At 37.2% G+C, this 27,525-nt stretch overlaps 2 long non-coding RNA genes across 2 annotated transcripts; both read right to left on the bottom strand.

The window, feature by feature from the left end:
* Positions 1 to 13,387: 13,387 nt before the first annotated feature.
* On the bottom strand, positions 13,388 to 22,410 carry LOC129105070 (uncharacterized). The gene is made up of 3 exons (XR_008531808.1): positions 22,326 to 22,410; positions 21,915 to 22,232; positions 13,388 to 13,474 (listed from the first exon to the last, which is right to left on the bottom strand). It is a non-coding gene; the product is annotated as an uncharacterized LOC129105070 (long non-coding RNA).
* LOC129105071 (uncharacterized) lies at positions 18,883 to 21,803 on the bottom strand. Its single transcript, XR_008531809.1, has 3 exons — positions 21,735 to 21,803; positions 19,332 to 19,401; positions 18,883 to 19,247 (listed from the first exon to the last, which is right to left on the bottom strand). It is a non-coding gene; the product is annotated as an uncharacterized LOC129105071 (long non-coding RNA).
* Positions 22,411 to 27,525: the final 5,115 nt, after the last annotated feature.

Here is a 27,525-nt window from a genome sequence, read left to right as displayed (position 1 = left end):
AGTGATATATTATTATATACAGCATGACATTGTTAGATTGCACAAAACACAAACAGGCTACTGTTACAGGTAACACTGTGTTTCATACCATACTGTGTTCCTTAGCAGAATTACACACTTTAACCAGACTATCAATGAAAATTCAAGCTAAGTCAAATGATTTCCTTTTTTAGTGGAGACAAATCGGCAAGTCTTTATTTTGCAACAAAGACCCACAGAAGTATTGTCATGTGCCGTGTAAATTACATTATCTTTTTTTATATTATGTACTGTAGTGATTCAAATTATAGGGTTACATTCACCAAAATCTGGCCAATTTGATTGTGACAATAATGCTTTGGCTGGAATATTTTAAGTTATGCGAAACAATTCTATGAAAACATGCACATCCAGACAATGAATACTGGATGCTGGACAGAAGACGTAAAACACAAGGCCAGGTCACCTGACAGGTCACCTGGTCCAAATCATTCATACAATATATTTGATGAAGACCTATTGGCCAAACTTTCAGTTAAGCAACAGTTTGTTGAAACCCATTGCATCAACTGTCGAGCCTTTGTAGTTATTCTGTTTGCGTGACTTTTAAGGAACATCAAAGCGTTTACTTTCTCCGTGCATGCAGCTACACTTTAGCTATCTGAATCAACCCATGTGACTGCAGTGTGGTTTAAGCTCTGCAGCAGCCACAGTCAGGATTATATGTCTTGAGTTACTCTACCTCTTACAGTAGCCTCCTTGTGCTTTGTGCAATCTGATAATGTTATAATGTATACTAAATCACTCACAGGGGGTCATTCTCAAAAATGAGTTCTGTTACTTTTTACATTTTGCTCATAATACTTCAGTACTATTGCTTTATCTATTTAATGGCTTCTACTACTGCAATGGATTATTTCATCATTGTGGTATTGAGCATCCACCAAAGCAAAAACTAAGGTATTCAAATTGTCTTTAGTTTTCAGATTCTCTTTTTTCTTCTCTTTTGCTCATCTAAATTCATATTTTATGTTGATAATGTTGTCTGTACATTTTATTTTGCAACATTAATTTCTAAATATTTCAAAGTCTTCAACTCTACCAGCTATAAAGTTATTGTTCTTTGCTATTTCATATTTTGGGGGGGCTAAAAAGTGTTTTTTAAGTATATTGAGTTCAAAGATACTTGAGTCGGCATGCAAAAATGCCCCCCAAAAAAGAAATGCTCAGGACATGAGATCAGTGTCCCAAAATGAAGCTACGACCCTGAGCTCATATTTATTACTGTGTGCAGTTCCTCCTATCTGAATTGACAATCAATTTGTCCTTAATGACTTCATATAATTGTTCTCTGTTATTTGGTGCTTTTTAAAAATACTACATTAGTGGGGTCCTGGGCAACCCCATTCATTTCCTTCCCCTTTTCCACAACGCCCCACAGTAATATGCTGCCATCGCTACTGTGAAGTCACAGTATACTGATGCTACTTATTGCACTGGCTACCAATGCAATAAGTAGCCAGTAAATTACTGTGAATTTACAGTCAAATCATTTACAATGTACCTCTATCTACTGGTACCTATGTGAATATATCGTTAATCATAATGATGAAAAGTAGCGGATTAATCACACTACCTTGAGGCGTACCATTACCAATATGATTTGACAAGTCCCAATCCTTACTTAAGTTTTCTTCCAAACAGAAAATCCTTATGAACTCTCTCACCAATACTCTTCTTGTACTGCTTAATTCAGTCTCTAACCTTATCACTGAGACCATGGTATCCCTTCCTTTTCTAGCTCTTATGAAAACCTCCCTTTTTTTCATTCTTTGTGCACAATGTTTGATGACAGAGAATTTCTTTTTAAAAAACAAGACATTGCTTTATTTAGTTTTTTCCTCAAAAGGCTACCATTAAATGGGGGAAATTGCTAACAAAGGTATCATAAAATATATCACTTTATTACTTGCAATAATCCTTCAGAAAGCATGACTCAATAGTTTTGGCATGAATTTCAAATGATAGGTTTTGGTTTGACAGAACAGTAACTCCAATACTTCTTACTTTTTAGATTTGTTAGTAACACCTACATGAATCCAAATTGTAATGAAAAGCTTTATTGATCAAATACACATTGTTACATATATACACAAAATGTGCCTTCTGCATTTAACCCATCCCTGAGGAGCAGTGCCTGCTTTTTTAGTTATATGATGACACTGATGATATAAAAAATAGAAATTGAAATAGTAAAAAAAAATATATACATATATCAAGCTCATTAACCACAACTTCCCTAACACCAGTGACTGGTGTTTAACAGAAAAGCATTAACCAAGTGCAAACTGTTTAAAATGTACAATGAGTGCATTTCCCCATAATTCTGCCTCCCCGGGACAGGTGGGACACCATAATCTGGGATACAAGAATGTCTTTTAATTGAAACATTTGCTGCTTAAATTTGAACACCTTCTATTTACAATGTCACCTTTTCACAGATTTCCTTTGAGAAAAAGTAACAACAAATGTAACTGTACTGGGGAATGAGGGGAAACTGACTGACCTGCAATTTTAGGCTCATGTGTTTCCATTTTTTTGCTTTATTTCTATCTTATTTGTTTTTTTAAGGTTGTAAGGTTTAATTATAAGTGGCAGTTAGGTATTTAAAGCCCTTTCTCATGTTTCTTTGATTCCTCATGGTTAAACAATACAAAACAAATGACAAGGTTGGTGAAACGTTTCTCATAGGGATGAACTCATAACCTCTGAATTTCCAAACTGTATCATACAGTTGACATTTTGTGTGGATGAAATGTGTCTCGTTTTCCTACATTTCTTGATTCCTATTCAGCTTTGTACTGAACTTCACGCTTAACAGGCCAGATATTGAATTGAGCCTCTTGAAGTCCCGACTTTGTCCTGCTTGTGATTGGTCCTGTATTCTGCACAACTGTGGGGTTGGGGGGGGAGCCACCTGTAGGGACAGAAAGTTGGAATAAACCGACTATAACTCCAAGAAACAAATGAGCAGACGGGGAGAAAATAGGAGAGATTGCGTAGAAATGTTTTTTGAGACATTAGAACGTAATAGTTTGAGTAATGAAAGTACTTCTGACCTCTTTTCCCAACTGAACACGAAACTGGGCATAACTCAGGGTCTCGCTTTCCTGGTCCTGGTTTGGGTTCTCAGTCCAGCTTCTTTATGCCGAAAAAAAATTGAGACCAGTGATGAGAACCCACTGCAGCTTCCAGTTGTTTCAGACACATTATTATATGAGACAGAGTTGATACTAAGAATGGTTCCTTAGGATTGGAGATTAAAGGATCTTATTCATGAAAGTATAGCTACCAATACCACAGTATATGCTCCATGTCATGCATTTAAAAACCTACCTGAGTAAAAGTACATGAGCTCAATGCAGTACTTTAAATATGAAAAATAAAATTAAAAGTAAAATTAAAAGTAAATAAAACTAAGACTAATGATTATTTTCATTATTGATTAATCGGACAATTATTTTGAACACTATTTTAATCTATAAAATCAGAAAATATCAAAAAACCCACTAAAAATGCAGAAAATCCCTACAATTGAAAAGTTGGTTACAATTACTTAATGGATGCGAAGGATTAATGGATTATTAATTTCTAGTAGTTGACTGCTTGTTTCATCCACTAACCATTTCAGCTCTGATTCATACTGATGCATCAATGTACATTTTACTGTTGTAGCTGGTGAAGGTGAAGATAATTTGGACTACTTTAAAGTCGTAGTTTAGTCCAGTGGTTCCCAAGCTAGAACCTCAAGCCCCTCCTAAATCCAAGGTTTTGTGAGATGATTATTGGAGTATAGGACAAAACAAGAATACCTTCTGATGCAAAAATCTATTCAAAATCATCTTTTGGACTTTTTACATGTGACAAGTTGGCTAAAGTAGACACTGCTCTTTTGTGAGGGGTCACAAACCTAAGAGGTTGGGATCCACTGGTTGAATATTTAACTTTTCATTGTATTTTATAAACTTATCCATGCTTCTATGTGAAATCTTCCTGTGAAATGAAAAAGAAAAACTGTCACATAAACAAAGCGCAGTAAAAACTACAACATTTCTCTTCAATTCAGTGGACTAAAATTATATAGTAGCGGTAAGGGGAAAAACAAAAAAAAGATACATTTTAACAGTGCAAGTTAATGATAACCATCAGTTCCTTTTTTCTGTTCCTCTCTCTGATTTCGTCTCATCTTTCTCCTATTCTTCATCCTCACATTTGGTTCTTCTCCAGCTCCTGAACTCTTTTCCTCTGTGGGTTTGTCGCCCTCTGTCTGTCCTTCCAGGCTCTTCTGCCTCTTCCTCTCACTCTGCTCTCCACTTTCTGTCTCCTTCTCGTCGCCATGCCCAGTCTTCTGCAGCATTTGTTGCTAAAACGCCAGAGCTATCTGCCCTATTACCCTCTCTTTTTCATTTTTTTTTTATCAAAGGCCAATCCACTGCACTGACCGACAGTAGTTAAAATGTTAAAGGATCTCCTGAGTAAAATCTCCAGCTAAAATATCGCTAGAATATATACAAGTATCAATAAAATGTTATAAAACATAAATGTGATGAGATATGGATAAAATATTCCCATTCTGACAGTCAATGTTGCAGCCTGTTTGTGTGCAGACCCATGTGCTAAGAGTTACGCACAGAGGAAGGCCACTCTTTCATTTTTGTAGTTCAACATTCTCTAAACGCTCACCCTGTTTGTTTAACGCTCAGTGTACCTGCAGCTCCAGCAACATGAAATAAGTCTTGTAAAGGGTCTTTGTTGAAACGAGAATCTTTTCAAGTTATAACCAGAAACTGAATACATTTTTTTGTCATGGTGACACTAATCAACCCTTTTGACAGCATCCATTTTGACTTGTCAAAGCAGGAAAAGCACAGGGTGAAATAACAGCATGATTGATGGCTGCATTCCATTTAGGTAAACCAGCTCCTGAGCTCTGGTATATTGTGTGTGTGTTAACTCACAAACATGACCTACTGGGCCACTTGAGGGAATAGAGCTATCTTTAATGTTAGTTACACCTTTCCATTTCCTGCTTTGACAAGTCAAAATGGCTGCTGTGAAAAAAGTTTCTGCAACAATCCATCAAATTCATTTATAACCTATTAACAATATCATACAGTGTTAGACAAATTCAGTGAACGTATACAGAAATGTCTAACGAGGTAACTGTCATACTTCAGTCACACGAACACCACAGATGGGGGAGGTGGAGGAAGTCATTGATTAAGACAGATTAAGAAATAGCTTCATCTGAACTGTTTCAAAATAAAGCCTAATACAGTCGATGAATAAAGAGCATACAAGAGGCTACTTTTGTAATGATAATTACTACTACTACAACTACTACAATTGCCACACACAGCACTAGATGAAAAGTATTACTTACCTGTAGAGACAGACAGCTGGAGTGATGCAACATAGAAGAAATCCAATAACAGCTGGGAGTACGTATAGAAAGAACCACAATGGACTGAATTCTGAACAAAATCAGATGTGAATTAGTTTAGTTACAGTTTCAGCTTTGAAATGCACTGTGTCGGGTGTAGAAATGAAAAGCCCTGTTTTGTGCTCTACCTACCTTTGGGTTCCCCAGACACCGTTAAATTCCACTGAATAGCCCTTTCACCTTTTAAGTCATTTAAATAACATCTGTAGGGTCCTGCATCGTCATGCTGAACTTTAAAAATCGTCATCGTTGAAGGTAAGTTCTTGTCTATTCTCAGTCTCTCAGAGGTGAAATTTGAAAAAGTAAGATTCATTGAGATTGTAAACACAAAAACAAATCCTTCTTTGGTCCATCTGATTTGCGTTGCGTTTGTCTTGGATATGTTGCAGGTGAAGGTGACGGAGTCTCCTCTGGACACAAGTTTATTCCTGTGCTCAACTGGATCAATCTCTAACATTGGAGGAAACAAACAATCAATACAAATATAATATATAATTAAATGTACAGAATTAGCATGCATCACAAACACAAATGTCCACTGTACCTGCAAAGATTTGGCACATAGTTAAAAGCTGAATGGAGAGAAGAGCTGCTTGGTCTCTGTTGAACATGATGACCCTCAGACAGAGAAAGACTGATAGTTCACCAACATCACCTCTGAAATGCTTTTGTGGAGGAGGCACTGAGAAAGAAAAGGAAGTCATTAGTTCCTGGTTAGTTAGCTGGTTTGGCCTTTCAAAATTTAGCTACGTGTCATAGGTTTGAAGAGTAAATACAAATTAAGTCAGATGGGAATAATACAAATGGAATATTAATAATTGAAACTCTAATAAATACACTGTATCATTAGTAATCACTATCCTTTTATTTCCCTCAGTCATGTCATAAACAGAAATATAAGATGCACAAATGTTCAATGTTCAACTGCAGGAAAACCACTTCTTCATTCTGCGGAAGACATTTTAGCCACATTTGTAAACCCTAAACTGTTGAGTGCATTTTTAAAAGTGATTGGTGGTAAAAGTAACCATAACAAGGTCTTGATTATGTGACTTTTATGGTGAACAATGTGATATCAAAGAACAAATATTGTACCACTGTATCATGGGTGTGAAAACCTCAGGTCTCAGGCATAAATAGACCTTCACACAGAGAATATCACAGAAGACATTTTGATATGCCACAATATGATAAGTACAGCTGTAAATGAGAAAATGAATGTTGGCTGATTGAGTTTCAGGTTCAGGTGTGTGTGTGTGTGTGTGTGTGTGTGTGTATATATATATACACACACACACACTATCTATATAGGAATCTATATTTTTGTACGATATATATTATACATACGTATATATATTTAAATATTTGCAGAAGAGGCACAGAGTAAAGGAACTGGTTAGTTGCTGTTTCTTTGTATCTTAAGAGCAACATGAAATTAAGTCTTGTGAGAGTCCAATATACAATAACTTACTTCAAAATAGAATCTTGAGAATTGAAGCTAGCGACTTCTTGATAATAACACTTAAAAATGTATTTATTATCAAAATGCACATAATCCACATGTTCAAGTGCAGGAAAACCACCTCTGTATAATGCTGGACACCTTTCAGCCACATCAGGTGACCCTACTGCTGAGTGAACTTTCACTGCATGTTGAATACTTTGTGATGCTTACAAGAATAATAATAACCATAACATATGCGAGTCAACAGCTTCTACTTTAGAATACTTCATTGTTTTGATCACAGAACACTTTTACAAGAACCACATCTGTTACTTCACAATAACAGGATATCATATCTCTCTGCAGAGATCCTCATGTACCTTGTTGGCATATAGCACCTAACCCTAATAAAGACACTATGAAGAAATGCTAACGATCTCATTGTAAACTCTTTTGTGTGCCAGCATAATATGACTATAAGTCGTTTCAGCAACACACACTCAGAGATACCACTGAAATGATCAGAAATAAAATTGTCTGGACTGTAATTTCTGAATGTGTTTTATTTTTAATAAGAAGACCCTGTGTAATTCTTGCATAACACACTAGAGGGCACAGACCCCCATTTGAAGGCTGTAAATTTGACATTTTGCCATTACAGCCAATATTATAAAGAGCTTTCCTGGGTGAACTCGTGGTGCACAGCAAAAATGGAAACATGCAACACATCATACAAATGATAAAACCATAAGAAACACAAGAATATATTAGAACACAAAGAGAAGCATGAATAGTGAAGTGAAAACAAAGTCCTTAAAGTGACTGCACTGGTTTTAATGTAATAATGTACAAAAATGTAATAAGTTGTGTGACAAAGGTTTGCATTCTCTTGTTAAACATTCATTCAAACGTCTTGTCAGCTCAGTAGATGCCATAGATTGAATTGAGCGTCTCTGTGTACTGACTGCTGCGATTGTTATTTGTCCCACTGTGTGTGCCACCCTGTGGTGGAGGGAGGGTCACCTATAGAGACAGAAAGTGTAAATTAAAGTTCAATGCTGTAACAGGGAAAGACAAAGGAAAGAAGATTGAAAAAGTTCTTCTGACCTCTCCTGCTGAGTGGAGATGAAACTGGTCCTGGACTGGACTCTGGTCTGGTGTCCTGGCCCTGAGTTTTCGGAAAAGATAAAGTTCAAAAGTTAATAGTCTTGTTATGACACTTAATTTCTAAACAGTTGCGGAAGGACTAGTCAAATCCTTCACTTACAAATACAAATACAGAAATATTGAAATACTCTGTAAAAGTACGTAAATACTTTCAGCAAAATGTTCTTAAAGCAAAACTTCAAAAGTAACAGTACTCATTCTTATAAATTAGCCCCTGTGAGTGATATATTATTATATTCAGCATGACATTGTTAGATTGCACAAAACACAAACAGGCTACTGTTACAGGTAACACTGTGTTTCATACCATACTGTGTTCCTTAGTAGAATTTCACACTTTAACCAGACTATCAATGAAAATTCAAGCTAAGGCAAATTATTTCCTTTTTTAGTGGAGACAAACCGTGTAAATTACATTATCTTTTTTATATTATGTACTGTAGTGATTCAAATTATAGGGTTACATTTACCTAAATGTTGATATGTTTGATTGTGACAATAATGCTTTGGCTGGAAAATTTTAAGTTATGCAAAAAATGTCTATCAAAGCATGCACATCCAGACAATAAATACTGGATGCTGGACAGAAGACTGTAAAACACAAGGCCAGGTCACCTGACAGGTCACCTGACAGGTCACCTGGTCCAAATCATATGTACAATATATTTGATGAAGACCTATTGGCCAAACTTTCAGTTAAGCAGCAGTTTGTTGAAACCCATTGCATCAACTGTCGAGCCTTTGTAGTTATTCTGTTTGCGTGACTTTTAAGGAACATCAAAGCGTTTACTTTCTCCGTGCATGCAGCTACACTTTAGCTATCTGAATCAACCCATGTGACTGCAGTGTGGTTTAAGCTCTGCAGCAGCCGCAGTCAGGATTATATGTCTTGAGTTACTCTACCTCTTACAGTAGCCTCCTTGAAAAAAGCTCCTGAGCTCTGGTATATTGTGCTTGTTAGCTCACAAACTTGACCTACTGGGCCACTTGAGGGAATAGAGATATCTTTAATGTTAGTTACACCTTTCCATTTCTTGCTTTGACAAGTGAAAATGGCTGCTGTGAAAAAGGTTTCTGGAACAATCCATCAAATTCATTTAAAATTTCCATGAGTAAATGGAAACTTTTTTTAAAAAATAGAAAGAAGATTAACAATATCATACAGTGTGAAACAAATTCAGTGAACGTATACAGAAATGTCTAACGAGGTAACTGTCACACTTCAGTCACACGAACACCACAGATGGGGGGAGGTGGAGGAAGTCATTGTCCGCAAAGATTAAGAAATAGCTTCATCTGAACTGTTTCAAAATAAAGCCTTATACAGTCTATGAATAAAGAACATAAAATATGTTACTTTTGTAATGATAATTACTACTACTACAACTACTACAATTGCCACACACAGCACTAGATGAAAAGTATTACTTACCTGTAGAGACAGACAGCTGGAGTGATGCAACATAGAAGAAATCCAATAACAGCTGGGAGTACGTATAGAAAGAACCACAATGGACTGAATTCTGAACAAAATCAGATGTGAATTAGTTTAGTTACAGTTTCAGCTTTGAAATGCACTGTGTCGGGTGTAGAAATGAAAAGCCCTGTTTTGTGCTCTACCTACCTTTGGGTTCCCCAGACACATTTAAGTTCCACTCAACAGCCCTTTTGCCGTTTAAGTCATTTAAATAACATCTGTAGAGTCCTGCATCGTCATGCTGAACGTTAAAAATGTTCACCTTTGAAGGTAAGTTCTTGTCTATTCTCAGTCTATGAGAGGTGAAATTTGAAAAAGTAAGATTCATTGGGATTGTAAACACAAAAACAAATCCTTCTTTGGTCCATCTGATTTGCGTTACATTTGTCTTGGATATGTTGCAGGTGAAGGTGACGGAGTCTCCTCTGGACACAAGTACATTCCTGTACTCAACTGGATCATTCTCTAACATTGTAGGAAACAACCAATCAATACAATGTAATCTATAATTAAATGAACAGAATTAGCAATGCATCACAAACACAAATGTCCACTGTACCTGCAAAGACTTGGCACATAGTTAAAAGCTGAATGGAGAGAAGAGCTGCTTGGTCTCGGTTGAACATGATGACCCTCAGACAGAGAAAGACTGACTGAAGTTAAGCATGACCTCTGAAATGCTTTTGTGGAGGAGGCACTGAAAAAGGAAGTGGTTAGTTCCTGGTTATTTATCTGGTTAGTTCCTGGTTAGTTAGCTGGTTTGGCTTCTCAGAACTTAGCTACGTGTTGTAGGTTTGAGGAGCAAAAAAAATTAAGTCAGATGGTAATCTCCAACTGGAATATTAATGATTAAAACTCTAATAAATATATCATTAGTAATCACTTCTCTCCTTTTATTTGCGTTAGTCATGTCACAAATAGAAATATAAGATGCACACATGTTCAATGTTCACTTTCTCTGGGTTCTGCAGCTTCCTCCTACAGTACAAAGACATGCAGCTTAGGTTGATCAACTAATGAATCTGAATTGCCAATTGATGTGAATGTGAGTGTGAATGGTTATCTGTCTCTATGTGTTAGCCCTGTGACAGCCTGACGATCTGTCCAGGGTGTACCGGCCTTCGCCCCATTTCAGCTGGGATTGGCTCCCCTGCAACCCTGAAAATGATAAGAGGTCACAGATAATGGATGGATGAATGGTTATACTTTAGAATACTGTAAGCTGTAAAAGTAAAAACATCTGTAGGGTGCTGCATCATCATGCTCAAAGTTAAAAATATTCATCTTTAAAGGTACATTTTTTTCTATTCTCAGTCTATGCGAGGTGATATTTGAAACACAAATGAGGAAACAACCCATCAGGTCAAATATAATCTAAAATTAAATGTACAGAATTAGCATGCATCACGAACACATATGTCCACTGTACCTGCAAAGACTTGGCAGACAGTTAAAAGTTAAATGGAGAGAAGAGCTGCTTGGTTTAGGCTGTACATGGTGAACATCAGATAAAGACATCAGTTTTTAAATATTTGCAGAAGAGGCACAGAGTAAGGAAACTGGAAACATGAAATGAAGTCTTGTGAGAGTCCAATATAGAAGAACTTACGTCAAATTAGAATCTTGAGAATTGAAGTTAGCGACTTCTTGATAATCACACTTAAAAAAAATTTTACTATCAAAATGCACATAATCCACATGTTCAAGTGCTGGAAAACCACCACAACTTCCCTAACACCAGTGACTGGTGTTTAACAGAAAAGCAAGTGGAAACAGTTTTAAATGTACAATGAGTGCATTTCCCCATAATTCTGCCTCCCGGGACAGGTGGGACACCATAATCTGGGATACAAGAATGTCTTTTAATTGAAACATTTGCTGCCTAAATTTGAACACCTTCTATTTACAATGTCACCTTTTCACAGATTTCCTTTGAGAAAAAGTAACAAAAAATGTAACTGTACACTGTAGATTTCCAAACTTTGAATAAAAAAGGTCGGAAGGTCTCCACTTTGAGGTTGAAAATGAAGAGGGTGCAGCTGAGTATGAATTCTTCATTGTTCAGATTATGTGAACTACACATTGTCCGAGGGGAGGGGGGTGTGTCCTTGAAGGACAGTTTGTTTCTGCCTCACACTGAATGAGGGGAAACTGACTGACCTGCAATTTTAGGCTCATGTGTTTACATTTGTTTGCTTTATTTCTATCTTATTAGTTTTTTTAAGGTTTTAAGGTTTAATTATAAGTGGCAGTTAGGTATTTAAAGCCCTTTCTCATGTTTCTTTGATTCCACATGGTTAAACAATACAAAACAAATGACAAGGTTGGTGAAACGTTTCTCATAGGGATGAACTGAGGGAATTTGACTCATAACCTCTGAATTTCCAAACTGTATCATACAGTTGACATTTTGTGTGGATGAAAAGTGTCTCGTTTTCCTACATTTCTTGTTTCCTATTCAGCTTTGCACTGAACTTCACGCTTAACAGGGCAGATATTGAATTGAGCCTCTTAAAGTCCCAACTTTGTCCTGCTTGTGATTGGTCCTGTATTCTGCACAACTGTGGGGTTGGGGGGAGCCACCTGTAGGGACAGAAAGTTGGAATAAACCGACTATAACTCCAAGAAACAAATGAGCAGAAGGGGAAAAAATAGGAGAGATTGCGTATAATTTTTTTTGAGACATTAGAACGTAATAGTTTGACTAATGAAAGTACTTCTGACCTCTTTTCCCAACTGAACACGAAACTGGGCATAACTCAGGGTCTCGCTTTCCTGGTCCTGGTTTGGGTTCTCTTGGTGTAAATTACATTATCTTTTTTATATTATATACTGTAGTGATTCAAATTATAGGGTTACATTTACCAACATTTTGTTATGTATGATAGTGACAATAATGCTTTGGCTTAAACATTTTCAAGTTATGCAAAAAATGTCTATAAAAGCATGCACATCCAGACAATAAATACTGGATGCTGGACAGAAGACTGCATAAAACACAAGGCCAGGTCACCTGACAGGTCACCTGGTCCAAATCATACGTACAATATATTTGATGAAGACCTATTGGCCAAACTTTCAGTTAAGCAACAGTTTGTTGAAACCCATTGCATCAACTGTCGAGACTTTGTAGTTATTCTGTTTGCGTGACTTTTAAGGAACATCAAAGCGTTTACTTTCTCCGTGCATGCAGCTACACTAGCTATCTGAATCAACCCATGTGACTGCAGTGTGGTTTAAGCTCTGCAGCAGCCGCAGTCAGGATTATATGTCTTGAGTTACTCTACCTCTTACAGTAGCCTCCTTGAAAAAAGCTCCTGAGCTCTGGTATATTATACTTGTTAACTCACAAAGATGACCTACTGGGCCACTTGAGGGAATAGAGCTATCTTTAATGTTAGTTACACCTTTCCATTTCCTGCTTTGACAAGTCAAAATGGCTGCTGTGAAAAAGGTTTCTGGAACAATCCATCAAATTCATTTAAAATCTCCATGAAACAATGGAAACTTTTTTTTAAAAATAGAAAGAAGATTAACAATATCATACAGTGTGAAACAAATTCAGTGAACGTATACAGAAATGTCTAACGAGGTAACTGTCACACTTCAGTCCCACGAAGACCACAGATGGGGGGAGGTGGAGGAAGTCATTGTCCGCAAAGATTAAGAAATAGCTTCATTTGAACTGTTTCAAAATAAAGCCTTATACAGTCGATGATTAAAGAACATAAAAGATGTTACCTTTGTAATGATAATTACTACTACAACTACTACAATTGCCACACACAGCACTAGATGAAAAGTATTACTTACCTGTAGAGACAGACAGCTGGAGTGATGCAACATAGAAGAAATCCAATAACAGCTGGGAGTACGTATAGAAAGAACCACAATGGACTGAATTCTGAACAAAATCAGATGTGAATTAGTGCAGTTACAGTTTCAGCTTTGAAATGCACTGTGTCGGGTGTAGAAATGAAAAGCCCTGTTTTGTGCTCTACCTACCTTTGGGTTCCCCACACACCGTTAAATTCCACTCAACAGCCCTTTCGCCGTATAAGTCATTTAAATAACATCTGTAGGTTCCTGCATCGTCATGCTGAACGTTAAAAATGTTCATCTTTGAAGGTAAGTTCTTGTCTATTCTCAGTCTATGAGAGGTGAAATTTGAAAAAGTAAGATTCATTGAGATTGAAAACACAAAAACAAATCCTTCTTTGGTCCATCTGATTTGCGTTGCGTTTGTCTTGGATATGTTGCAGGTGAAGGTGACGGAGTCTCCTCTGGACACAAGTACATTCCTGTACTCAACTGGATCAATCTCTAACATTGGAGGAAACAAACAATCAATACAAATATAATTTATAATTAGCATGCATCACAAACACAAATATCCACTGTACCTGCAAAGATTTGGCACATAGTTAAAAGCTGAATGGAGAGAAGAGCTGCTTGGTCTCTGTTGAACATGATGACCCTTAGACAGAGAAAGACTGACTGAAGTTAAGCATGACCTCTGAAATGCTTTTGTGGAGGAGGCACTGAAAAAAGGAAGTGGTTAGTTCCTGGTTATTTATCTGGTTAGTTCCTGGTTAGTTAGCTGGTTTGGCTTCTCAGAACTTAGCTACGTGTTGTAGGTTTGAGGAGCAAAAAAAAATTAAGTCAGATGTTAATCTCCAACTGGAATATTAATAATTAAAACTCTAATAAATATATCATTAGTACGCACTTCTCTCCTTTTATTTGCCTTAGTCATGTCACAAATAGAAATATAAGATGCACACATGTTCAATGATCAATTGCAGGAAAACCACTTCTGCCTTTCTTTATGTGTTAGCCCTGTGACAGCCTGACGATCTGTCCAGGGTGTACCCGACCTTTGCCCCATTTAAGCTGGGATTGGCTCCCCTGCAACCCTCTAAAGTAAAAACATCTGAAGGGTCCTGTATCATCATGCTCAAAGTTAAAAATATTCATCTTTAAAGGTATCATCTTTTTTTCTATTCTCAGTCTATGCGAGGTGACATTTGAAACAAAAATGAGGAAACAACCCATCAGGTCAAATATAATCTAAAATTAAATGTACAGAATTAGCATGCATCACAAACACATATGTCCACTGTACCTGCAAAGACTTGTCACATAGTTAAAAGTTAAATGGAGAGAAGAGCTGCTTGGTTTAGGCTGTCTTTTAATTGAAACATTTGCTGCCTAAATTTGAACACCTTCTATTTACAATGTCACCTTTTCACAGATTTCCTTTGAGAAAAAGTAACAAAAAATGTAACTGTACACTGTAGACTTCCAAACTTTGAATAAAAAAGGTCGGAAGGTCTCCACTTTGAGGTTGAAAATGAAGAGGGTGCAGCTGAGTATGAATTCTTCATTGTTCAGATTATGTGAACTACACATTGTCCGAGGGGAGGGGGGTGTGTCCTTGAAGGACAGTTTGTTTCTGCCTCACACTGAATGAGGGGAAACTGACTGACCTGCAATTTTAGACTCATATGTTTCCCTTTTTTGCTTTATTTCTGTCATATTTGTTATTTTAAGGTGTTAAGGTTTAATTATAAGTGGCAGTTAGGTATTTAAAGCCCTTTCTCATGTTTCTTTGATTCCACATGGTAAAATTATACAAAACAAACAACAAGGTTGGTGAAATGTTTCTCATAGGGATGAACTGAGGGAATTTGACTCATAACCTCTGAATTTCCAAACTGTATCATACAGTTGACATTTTGTGTGGATGAAATGTGTCTCGTTTTCCTACATTTCTTGATTCCTATTCAGCTTTGCACTGAACTTCACGATTAACAGGGCAGATATTGAATTGAGCCTCTTGAAGTCCCGACTTTGTCCTGCTTGTGATTGGTCCTGTATTCTGCACAACTGTGGGGTTGGGGGGGAGCCACCTGTAGGGACAGAAAGTTGGAATAAACCGACTATAACTCCAAGAAACAAAAGAGCAGACGGGGAGAAAATAGGAGGGATTGTGTAGAATTTTTTTGAGACATTAGAACGTAATAGTTTGAGTAATGAAAGTACTTCTGACCTCTTTTCCCAACTGAACACGAAACTGGGCATAACTCAGGGTCTCACTTTCCTGGTCCTGGTTTGGGTTCTCAGTCCAGCTTCTTTATGTCGAAAAAAATTGAGACCAGTGATGAGAACCCACTGCAGCTTCCAGTTGTTTCAGACACATTATTATATGGGACAGAGTTGATACTAAGAATGGTTCCTAGGATTGGAGTTAAGTAAAGGATCTTATCCATAAAAGTATAGCTACCAATACCACAGTATATGCTCCATGTCATGCATTTAAAAACCTACCTGAGTAAAAGTACATGAGCTCAATGCAGTACTTTAAATATGAAAAATAAAATTAAAAGTAAAATTAAAAGTAAATAAAACTAAGACTAATGATTATTTTCATTATTGATTAATCTGACAATTATTTTGAACACTATTTTAATCTATAAACTATCAGAAAATATGAAAAGAAACACTAAAAATGCAGAAAATCCCCACAATTGAAAAGTTGGTTACAATGACTTAATGGATGCGAAGGATTAATGGATTATTCATTTCTAGTAGTTGACTGCTTGTTTCATCCAGTAACCATTTCAGCTCTGATTCATACTGATGCATCAATGTACATTTTACTGTTGTAGCTGGTGAAGGTGAAGATAATTTGGACTACTTTAAAGTCGTAGTTTAGTCCAGTGGTTCCCAAGCTAGGCCCCTCAAGCCCCTCCTAAATCCAAGGTTTGGTGAGATGATTATTGGAGTATAGGACAAAACAAGAATACCTTCTGCAAAAATCTGTTTGGACTTTTTACATGTGACAAGTTGGCCAAAGTAGACACTGCTCTTTTGTGAGGGGTCACAAACCTAAGAGGTTGAGGTTGGGATCCACTGGTTGAATATTTAACATTTCATTGTATTTTATAAACTTATCCATGCTTCTATGTGAAATATGATATGATATGATATGATATGAACTTTATTCGTCAGCTGGTGCTGAAATTTGTCTTGCGACCCAGCAGCCGTTGCATGTTTAAACAGAAAACATGAATTACACACATTGACATGACACATTGAAACACAACAAATTTACATACATGGGTACAGATAGTCGAGAGCACATTGTCCACCATGCCTATCTCCGGTTTAGCATCAAAGTCGATTGATGGACAAAAGACTTCCTGTGAAATGTAAGAAAAACTGTCAGATAAAAAAAGGCGCAGTAAAAACTACAACATTTCTCTTTCAAATTCAGTGGACTAAAATTATATAGTAGCGGTAAGGGAAAAAAACAAAAAAAAGATCCATTTTAACAGTGCAAGTTAATGATAACTATAAGTATAGCTAAAGTCCCTACCTTTTCCCATCAGTTCCTTTTTTCTGTTGCTCCCTCTGATTTTGTCTCATCTTTCTCCTTCTATTCTTCATCCTCACATTTGGTTCTTCTCTAATCTCTTGATCTCTTCTCCACTGTGGGTTTGTCGCCCTCTGTCTATCCTTCCAGGCTCTTCTGCCTCTTCCTCTCACTCTGATTTGTGTTACATCTGTCTTGGATATGTTGCAGGTGAAGGTGACGGAGTCTCCTCTGGACACAAGTTTATTCCTGTGCTCAACTGGATCAATCTCTAACATTGGAGGAAACAACAAATCAATGAAATAGAATTTATAATTAAATGTACAGAATAAGCATGCATCACAAACACAAATGTCCACTGTACCTGCAAAGACTTGGCACATAGTTAAAAGCTGAATGGAGAGAAGAGCTGCTTGGTCTCTGTTGAACATGATGACCCTCAGACAGAGAAAGACTGACTGAAGTGAAGCATCACCTCTGAAATGCTTTAGTGGAGGAGGCACTGAGAAGGAAAAGGAAGTCGTTAGTTCCTGGTTAGTTAGCTGGTTTGGCCTCTCAAAATTTAGCTACGTGTTGTAGGTTTGAGGAGTAAAGACAAATTAAGTCAGATGGGAATAATACAAATGGAATACTAATAATTGAAACTCTAATAAATATACTATATCATAAGTAATCACTTTTCCTTTCATTTTCCTCAGTCATGTCATAAACAGAAATATAAGATGCACAAATGTTCAATGTTCAACTGCAGGAAAACCACTTCTTCATTCTGCGGAAGACATCTTAGCCACATTTGTAAACCCTAAACTGTTGAGTGCATTTTTAAAAGTGATTGGTGGTAAAAGTAACCATAACAAGGTCTTGATTATGTGACTTTTATGGTGTACGATGTGATATAAAACAACAAATATTGTACCACTGTATCATGGGTGTGAAAACCTCAGGTCTCAGGCATGAATAGACCTTCACACAGAGAATATCACAGAAGACATTTTGATATGCCACAGTATGATAAGTACAGCTGTAAATGAGAAAATGAATGTTGGCTGATTGAGTTTCAGGTTCATGTGTGTGTGTGTGTGTGTGTGTGTATATATATATACACACACACACAAACACTATCTATATTGGAATCTATATTTTTGTACTATATATATTATACATACGTATATATATTTAAATATTAGCAGAAGAGGCACAGAGTAAAGGAACTGGTTAGTTGCTCTTTCTTTGTATCTTAAGAACAACATGAAATTAAGTCTTGTGAGAGTCCAATATACAAGAACTTACTTCAAAATAGAATCTTGAGAATTGAAGCTAGCGACTTCTTGATAATAACACTTAAACATGTATTTATTATCAAAATGCACATAATCCACATGTTCAAGTGCAGGAAAACCACCTCTGTATAATGCTGGACACCTTTCAGCCACATCAGGTGACCCTACTGCTGAGTGAACTTTCACTGCATGTTGAATACTTTTTGATACTTATAAGAAGAAGAATAACCATAATATATGAAAGTCAACAGCTCCTACTTTAGTATACTTCATTGTTTTGATCACAAAACACTTTTACAAGAACCACATCTGTTACCTCACAATAACAGGATATCATACCTCTCTGCAGAGATCCTCAGCATGTATCCCCTTGTTGGCATATAGCACCTAACCCTAATAAAGACACTATGAAGAAATGCTAACGATCTCATTGTATACTCTTTTGTGTGCCAGCATAATATGACTTTCAGCAACACACACTCAGAGATGCCACTGAAATGATCAGAAATAAAACTGTACTGGACTGTAATTTCTGAACTTGAGACCCTGTGTAATTCTCTCATAACACACTAGAGGGCACAGACTCCCATTTGGAGGCTGTAAATTTGACATTTTGACATTACAGCCAATATTGTAAAGAGCTTTCCTGGGTGAACTCGTGGTGCACAACAAACATAGAAACATGCAACACATCATACAAATGATAAAGCCATAAGAAACACAAGAATATATTAGAACACAAAGAGAAGCATGAATAGTGAAGTGAAAACAAAGTCCTTAAAGTGACTGCACTGGTTTTAATGTAATAATGTACAAAGGCATCAGTGATACAGTTGTCCTCTCTGTGATTGCCTTCCCTTGAAGCACCGGGTTTGTAAATTTCTCTTGTTTAACATTCATTCAAACGTCTTGTCAGCTCAGTAGAGGCCATAGATTGAATTGAGCGTCTCTGTGTACTGACTCCTGCGATTGTTATTTGTCCCACTGTGTGTGACACCCTGTGATGGAGGGAGGGTCACCTATAGAGACAGAAAGTGTAAATTAAAGTTCAACGCTGTAACAGGGAAAGACAAAGGAAAGAAGATGAAAAAAGTTCTTCTGACCTCTCCTACTGAGTTGAGATGAAACTGGTCCTGGACTGGACTCTGGTCTGGTGTCCTGGCCCTGAGTTTTCTGAAAAGATAAAGTTCAAAAGTTAAACATTGTCTTGTAATGACAATTCATTTGCAAACAGTTGCGGAAGGACTAGTCAAATCCTTCACTTACAAGTAGTAATAGTGCAATCTTGAAATGCTCTGTAAAAGTACGTAAATACTTTCAGCAAAATGTTCTCAAAACAAAACTTCAAAAGTAACAGTACTCATTCTTATAAATTAGCCCCTGTGAGTGATATATTATTATATACAGCATGACATTGTTAGATTGCACAAAACACAAACAGGCTACTGTTACAGGTAACACTGTGTTTCATACCATACTGTGTTCCATAGCAGAATTACACACTTTAACCAGACTATCAATGAAAATTCAAGCTAAGGCAAATGATTTCCCTTTTTTAGTGGAGACAAATCGGCCGGTCTTTATTTTGCAACAATGAGCCACAGAAGTATTGTCATGTGCCGTGTAAATTACATTATCTTTTTTATATTATGTCCTGTAGTGATTCAAATTATAGGGTTACATTCACCAAAATTTGGTTATATTTGACAATAATGCTTTGGCTGGGAACATTTTAAGTTATGCGAAAAATTTCTATAAAAGCGTGCACATCCAGACAATGAATACTGGATGCTGGACAGAAGACCGTGTAAAACACAAGGCCAGGTCACCTGACAGGTCACCTGACAGGTCACCTGGTCCAAATCATACGTACAATATATTTGATGAAGACCTATTGGCCAAACTTTCAGTTAAGCAACAGTTTGTTGAAACCCATTGCATCAACTGTCGAGCCTTTGTAGTTATTCCGTTTGCGTGACTTTTAAGGAACATCAAAGCGTTTACTTTCTCCGTGCATGCAGCTACACTTTAGCTATCTGAATCAACCCATGTGACCGCAGTGTGGTTTAAGCTCTGCAGCAGCCACAGTCAGGATTATATGTCTTGAGTTACTCTACCTCTTACAGTAGCCTCCTTGTGCTTTGTGCAATCTAATAATGTTATAATGTATACTAAATCACTCACAGGGGGTCATTCTCAAAAATGAGTACCGTTACTTTTTACATTTTGCTAAATTCATATTTTATGTTGATAATGTTGTCTGTACATTTTATTTCCCATCATTAAGGTCTAAATATTTCAAAGTCTTCAACTCTACCAGCTATAAAAGTTATGGTGGAGAAATGCTGAAAATGACAGGGCTGGGTATCAAACTTTAAACTTTAATACTTGAGCAAAATGTAACAGTAGTTCAGAAAAGTTTCAGGTAATCAAACATTTTTATTTATTTTTTACTTTTATTAGATATTTCCCAAGTTATTTCAGGAAACATTTCTAAATTCAGAGTAAATTGTATGAGGGAAAAAGCTTTTATTAAATGTTAAAGACTATGCACTGAGCAGTTTGATATATTTTGTGAAATAAAATAAATAGGTCAAAACATGTGTATATTCCCTATGGTAAGGTATTACTTGTACTTATATCAATAATCAATTGCTATTTCGTATTTTTTGGGGCTAAAAAGTGTTTTTTAAGTATATTGAGTTTAAAGATACTTGAGTCGGCATGCAAAAATGCCCCCCAAAAAAAGAAATGCTCAGGACATGAGTTGAGTGTCCCAAATGGAAGCTACGACCCTGAGCTCATGTGTATCACTGTGTGCAGTTCCTCCTATCTGAATTGACAATCAATTTGTTCTTAATGACTTCATATAATTGTTCTCTGTTACTTGGTGCTTTTTAAAAATACTAATGTAGTGGGGTCCTGGGCAACCCCATTCAAAAGGACAAAATTCTGCCAGTTTGAATGGAACCATTTATCCAGTTTGCAGAGGGCATGATTGCAACAGCTCCTAATTTAAAGTACCACACACTGACAGTGGGCTAGGGACACTCAGTCAGTCATTTTGAAGGAGACAGACAGAAGACACATATTTCCTTTATGTGCACTGTCTTTACAATATCCAAATCAGCTATAACTTCCTTAAGATAATGATGATCTGGTTTTTTTCTTCGAATGACAAGAATCACATAACTAAAAAAAAATTGAGGAAAAAATAAGTTAACCCTTTGGCTGTTTTTTAAAGTAGGTTATTTTTATGGTCCTAGTCGGTAGTCCTTGTATGTCAAATGTGTTGGTAGGATGACGGTTAAAGAAGAGCATAACAGCTACTGGGTGAGATTGTATTATTGTTAACTGCAGTATCCACGGTCAACAAGGAAACAATGCTCAGAAATCGAAATCAGCCATAGTACCCAGTAAAGATGACTGCTCTGCACCAGAGCAGAGAAGAGTTAAATTAATTTGTTCATACTTGTAAATCTTAAAGCTAAACAGGTATTACTCACCTACAGAGACAGACAGCTGGGGTGATGCAGCATAGAAGAAATCCAATAACAGCTGGGAGTACGTATCGAGGACTGATTTCTGCACAAAATCAGATGTGAATTAGTTTAGTTACAGTTTCAGCTTTGAAATGCACTGTGTCGGGTGTAGAAATGAAAAGCCCTGTTTTGTGCTCTACCTACCTTTAGGTTCCCCAGACACCGTTAAATTCCACTGAATAGCCCTTTCACCTTTTAAGTCATTTAAATAACATCTGTAGGGTCCTGCATCGTCATGCTGAACGTTAAAAATGTTCATCTTTGAAGGTAAGTTCTTGTCTATTCTCAGTCTCTCAGAGGTGAAATTTGAAAAAGTAAGATTCATTGAGATTGTAAACACAAAAACAAATCCTTCTTTGGTCCATCTGATTTGCGTTGCGTTTGTCTTGGATATGTTGCAGGTGAAGGTGACGGAGTCTCCTCTGGACACAAGTACATTCCTGTACTCAACTGGATCAATCTCTAACATTGGAGGAAACAACAAATCAATGAAATAGAATTTATAATTAAATGTACAGAATAAGCATGCATCACAAACACAAATGTCCACTGTACCTGCAAAGATTTGGCACATAGTTAAAAGCTGAATGGAGAGAAGAGCTGCTTGGTCTCGGTTGAACATGATGACCCTCAGACAGAGAAAGACTGACTGAAGTTAAGCATCACCTCTGAAATGCTTTTGTGGAGGAGGCACTGAGAAAAAGGAAGTGGTTAGTTCCTGGTTAGTTAGCTGGTTTGAGAAAGTTCTGTATATATTTAAAAACTTTAATTTTCTATCTATCTATCTATCTATCTATCTATCTATCTATCTATCTATCTATCTATCTATCTATATATATATATGTATATATATACATATATACATATATATACACATTATATATATACATATATATGCACAGAATATATATACATATATATACACAGTATATATATATATATATATATATAGAGAGAGGGGGGGGGATGAAAGCCATTTTAAACAGTGCTAGAGCCTTTGAGTGGGTGGGTGGTGCATATATGCATGGGCATGGTTAATATCTGCGAAGCTACAGCCTCCTGCAACATCATCAGCTAGATATGTCCTGATGAATCATTGTTCAATCATGCTGGAATAAGTCATATATATATATATGTGTATATAAATGCACCAGGTGCTAGAACTAGCAAATAGATGGAAGCCAAGGATAAGACTTAAACAGACGATGATGACAAGCATTAATTTCAGCCTTTGTTGTAGATTCTTTGTCTGTGCACAATGGCTGTGGAACATGAGCCGAGCAGGTACTCTCCTCCACTTCACCTTGAAGAGAGAAGTTTAAGAAAACTTTATATCACTCATCTGTGTTTACTTATTCCAGCATGATTGAACAAAGAACAAATAACAATAACATATAACCTAATTGCCTTGAAATTCCATGCCTGTTAACCTGCAGACCTCATCAGGATTCATCAGTTTAATAAGGATATATCTAGCTGATGACGTTGCAGGAGGCTGTAGCTTCGCTGACGTGCAATATTAACCATACCCCTGTGTATATGCACCACCCACACACTCAAAGACTGTTTAAAATGGCTTTCATTTCCTTTAGTTCTGCCCTCTTACAGACTCCACAGAATGACGAACAGGAAGAGGAAACTCATACTTCACAAAGGTGTTAGAGGTAGACAGGTGTCAAATGACTGACAATACACTTCAAATAGATACATCACTCATGCGATTCATTCAGACTCTGGATAGATCACAAATAAATCACAAGCATTTCATTCATGCACTCAGGCTTTTTATCAGGTTTGGCCTTCGATACAGATTGTCATTTTGATTGACCGGATGTGCTACTTTAAACATGATAAAGACCAGGCCATGCATTTCCCAAAAATGTTCAAAGTAGAGTTGATTATGTATGGGGAGAGGGAAACAGTGGTGGTAGTGGTGAATAAAGAGTAAAAAACCGAGGAGGGTTTGAAGCAGTAAATGGTGAGGAAGTGCTTTAGTTGTACTATGCACCAGCAGAGGCTGCTGTAAACATCTCTTTCCGACTTCCTACTACTCCTCACATCAGCAAAGCAGAAGGACAGCATGCAAAGAAAGTGTGTGTGTGTGTGTGTGTGTGTGTGTGTGTGTGTGTGTGTGTGTGTGTGTGTGTGTGTGTGTGTGTGTGTATACCTGCAAGGCACAAACATTCTCATATGGTGTCTAATAGTATCTCCTTTCCTCTGAAATGCCTGATTGTTCCCCACATTTTTGTTTACTTTCATTGTACCTACATTTAAAAAGTAGTATTTTTTTACCACTTTATTACAATGAATCCAATTAACTGTACAGTACAATGTGAATTGATACAATGAAATTAGACTGTAATTCTTTGGTTATGTTATAAAATGTAACAGTGTTAGCTCTCTCTCTCTCTCTCTCTCTCTCTCTCTCTCTCTCTCTCTCTCTCTCTCACACTCTGTCTATCTCTCTCTTAATGCAGGGCTGACGGAGCAGAATTTGATCATAGGCTGAAGGTCTATTTAAAGGGCACAGGTCGACAAAAGGTCTGCAGAGGGCTGGGAGAAGAAAAAAAGTAAGCGTCTATTTGATGTTTGCAGAACAACCTTCTAAATGTGTGACATAAACTGTATTTTCTGTGTGTGAAGGGATGTCACACGTCTGATGTAGTAGCTTATGCTGGTTTTCAGACTTGTCCCTTTGCTCTCTGTTGACTTACCCTGTTTGTTGTTACAGTATGTGTTTGTATGTGCAAACGTGTGTACACACACGCGCTGACAGATTGTTTTGTGTCCAAATGCCAGGTTAATGAATGAGGTCTTCAGTAATGGCAGACAGCAGGTGCCCTTGTCTATATATTTCACAGGAAACTGCCTGAGAAATGGCCAGGCCAACAAGAAGAAAGGAGAACATTGCATCTCAACAATGAATCCCTTCAGCGGCATCTGTTTCCATTAACGTAACTCTCAGAACCGTCTGTCTTGACATAACCATGATTACCAATGATTAGCTGCTTTGATTGCGTCATTGGGTTCTTAAGCATGACCATATTATCATATTCTGCATGGCTCTCCCACACAAAAATGCACGTACTACAGGAAGCCTCAAGAATACATTTCTTTTCAAGACTAGGAGCCCTTGAAGGGGCACGCACACAGGATGCCTCTGAATCACACTTCTTCTGTCGGCCACAGAGAAAGAGATGAACAGAAAGAAATGTGATTAAAGAAAACTCCAGGAGCAAAAAATAAACTAATTGAATGTGTATGCGTGTGCATGTGTGTGTGTGTGTGTGTGTGTGTGTGTGTGTGTGTGTGTGTGTGTGTGTGTGTGTGTGTGTGTGTGTGTGTGTGTGTGTGTGTGTGTGTGTGTGTGTGTGTGAGACCGTAGCTGGTCTTTGACCCTTTCAGGCACTGATGGATGTCTGAGAATATTTTAGATGCCTCTCGGAAAACCCCCTTGCAGAACAAAGAGAGACATCAGAAGAGCTAAAACCTCTGTTCTCTATCCTGTTGTATGTACGTGCACAGTGCATGGATTTAAATCAGTGGTAGCAGAGACGGCTTGGAGAGGGAGTATGTATTGTTTGTCTGGCGTTGCAGCAAGAGGAGAGATTATCAAACAGTTTGTTTGATTAAGTATTCATCGTCTCCTGGCTGCATGCAGAACATGGTGAAAACAAATCTGCAGTAAATGTGTGTTCTTTTCTGAGTCGGTGTTTAATATTTCACACAGATCTGTATGTGCTTGAGTGTGTGTCTGTGTGCATATTTTCACAAGAAAAGAAAAAAGAGGAGAGCAACCGTTGGCAAAAATGGACAGAGCAGATGACAGGATGACCCATCTATCAGCTTTGCATTGCATATCAATCAAGCTGCTGTGAGAAATATTCTGTCCTCAAATTTTTCTATTGTTTTTTTTTAGGAGGTGGACATGAATAGGAAGAAAGTGTAATAACACGTATGTTAGAGGGTTAGGAACAGATAAATCTACTGTTGATATCAGCTGATCTCAATTCAAATTCATATAATTATTTTTTTTGTGGTGCTTATTTCGCAACCCTGCTTTGTAGGCCGTATGTTTATTTCTTCTGACAAATACGTTTTGATGGACACGTACAAAGCGCAGGACTCCAGAGACGGGCTAGCATCGTGAGTGCGCATGTGGTTACCTTTAAGCAAGATTGTGGTTTAAGTTAAATGTTAATGAAACCACTTTCTCATGCTTCAACTCACTTTTAACTTGATGTAAGATGTAGCGAAGACGACAACCTGGCCCTGTTGGTTTTTAGTATCTAAACCAAACCCCTTGCAAGAGTGGAGGTTGGAGGGAAATGAACAGTGTCACTGAATATTTGCAAATATGTTAGAAGAGACTTAGCAATATCCTTCTGTAACATTGTTGGACTCATGATGGACAAAATTAAAATCGATGCAGAGGCATTGTCAACAAATTAACCTTCCTTGAAAAAACATGGCTCCTACATTACCCACAATGACACTTCAGGGTTTCCAAGCATCCTGGAAAACAGTTGACCAATTTTCCAATCATTGAAAACACATTGAAAATGAAAGAACAAGTGCATTGTCTTCGAAAACCTTGACTTAGCGTCCTAGACTTCAATACAATCAGGCTTCTTTTTGCATTTAGAGGAGTCAACCACTGTTGGACATTAGAAAGAATGCAAGTTTAGGGCACTTCCACATTGGCTTCACTTTCAAATGAATAACATTGACATTTGATAGGGTTACGTAATGTTCAGGATCATAAAAATGTTCAGATGGTAGTTTATGGACCAGTGTATTTTGAATTGGCACCTCACCCTTATGTTGGGGAAATTCCCTGAACACAACCCCAAGTCACGTCACTTGCTTGTGGGCTTGCTAGTAGACTTTGAGATTTCCCTTTAAGAATGAACATTTTGCATCTGGAATGAGACAACAGTTTAGTCATCACATCAACACGCTAAATTTAGTTGGTGACTGTTTCACAGTGGAAGTTTTGTTTTGCAACTCCCAATGGATAGAGCAAAAAAACTTTTCTTCTCCTTTAACACAATGTCCTGCATGCCGGCCAAACAGGGAGACAAACAAAGGGCATAGAATGATTGAAATTAGACAAAAGAGCAGACAATTATATGATGAGACCATTTTTAACAACAGAAAACTACTTTCAACTTGTTTTACACTGCTTGTTATTCAACATCAATGGAGGTAGAATGAAAAACAACACACTGACTTTACTACACACATTGATTCAAAAAGTCACGGGGTGTAAAATAATCACAGCATCTATTTAAACAGGTAGACTTCCTCAGAGGGGATGAAGTTATATATAATTGATGGCTTGCAGTGGGAAAAGATTCATTCATCCTCTTCATTCTATTCAGATTTCAATGTGTTCACTGCCTCAGACTGCCATTCATAATCACTCCTAAATTACTCCCCGCTGGAGCAGGCAAACACATGTTGGTTTGTAACCCTGAAATACTTAAATCATAAGAACCTATGGACATGAATGTTTAATGGGGGGGGGATTATATAGATGTAGGATTTGCTGGAAAGGGACTCATGCTTGAATTGCGTTGTGGATCAACCATGTAAGAGCTTAAAAATATGATATCACACAAAAATAATACGAAACACGAGTAAACACAAATGGAGGGCCTACAAATTAAAATAAAGATATAACCCTGATACTCCTGACCTTTAAAAATAATTGTTTTTCACTTTGTTTGCTAAATGGGCCGTGGGCAAGTAA

The sequence above is a fragment of the Anoplopoma fimbria genome, chromosome 16 (assembly GCF_027596085.1).
Source record: "Anoplopoma fimbria isolate UVic2021 breed Golden Eagle Sablefish chromosome 16, Afim_UVic_2022, whole genome shotgun sequence".
Lineage (NCBI taxonomy): Eukaryota > Metazoa > Chordata > Actinopteri > Perciformes > Anoplopomatidae > Anoplopoma > Anoplopoma fimbria.
This window is presented reverse-complemented; position numbering and strand designations above follow the sequence as displayed.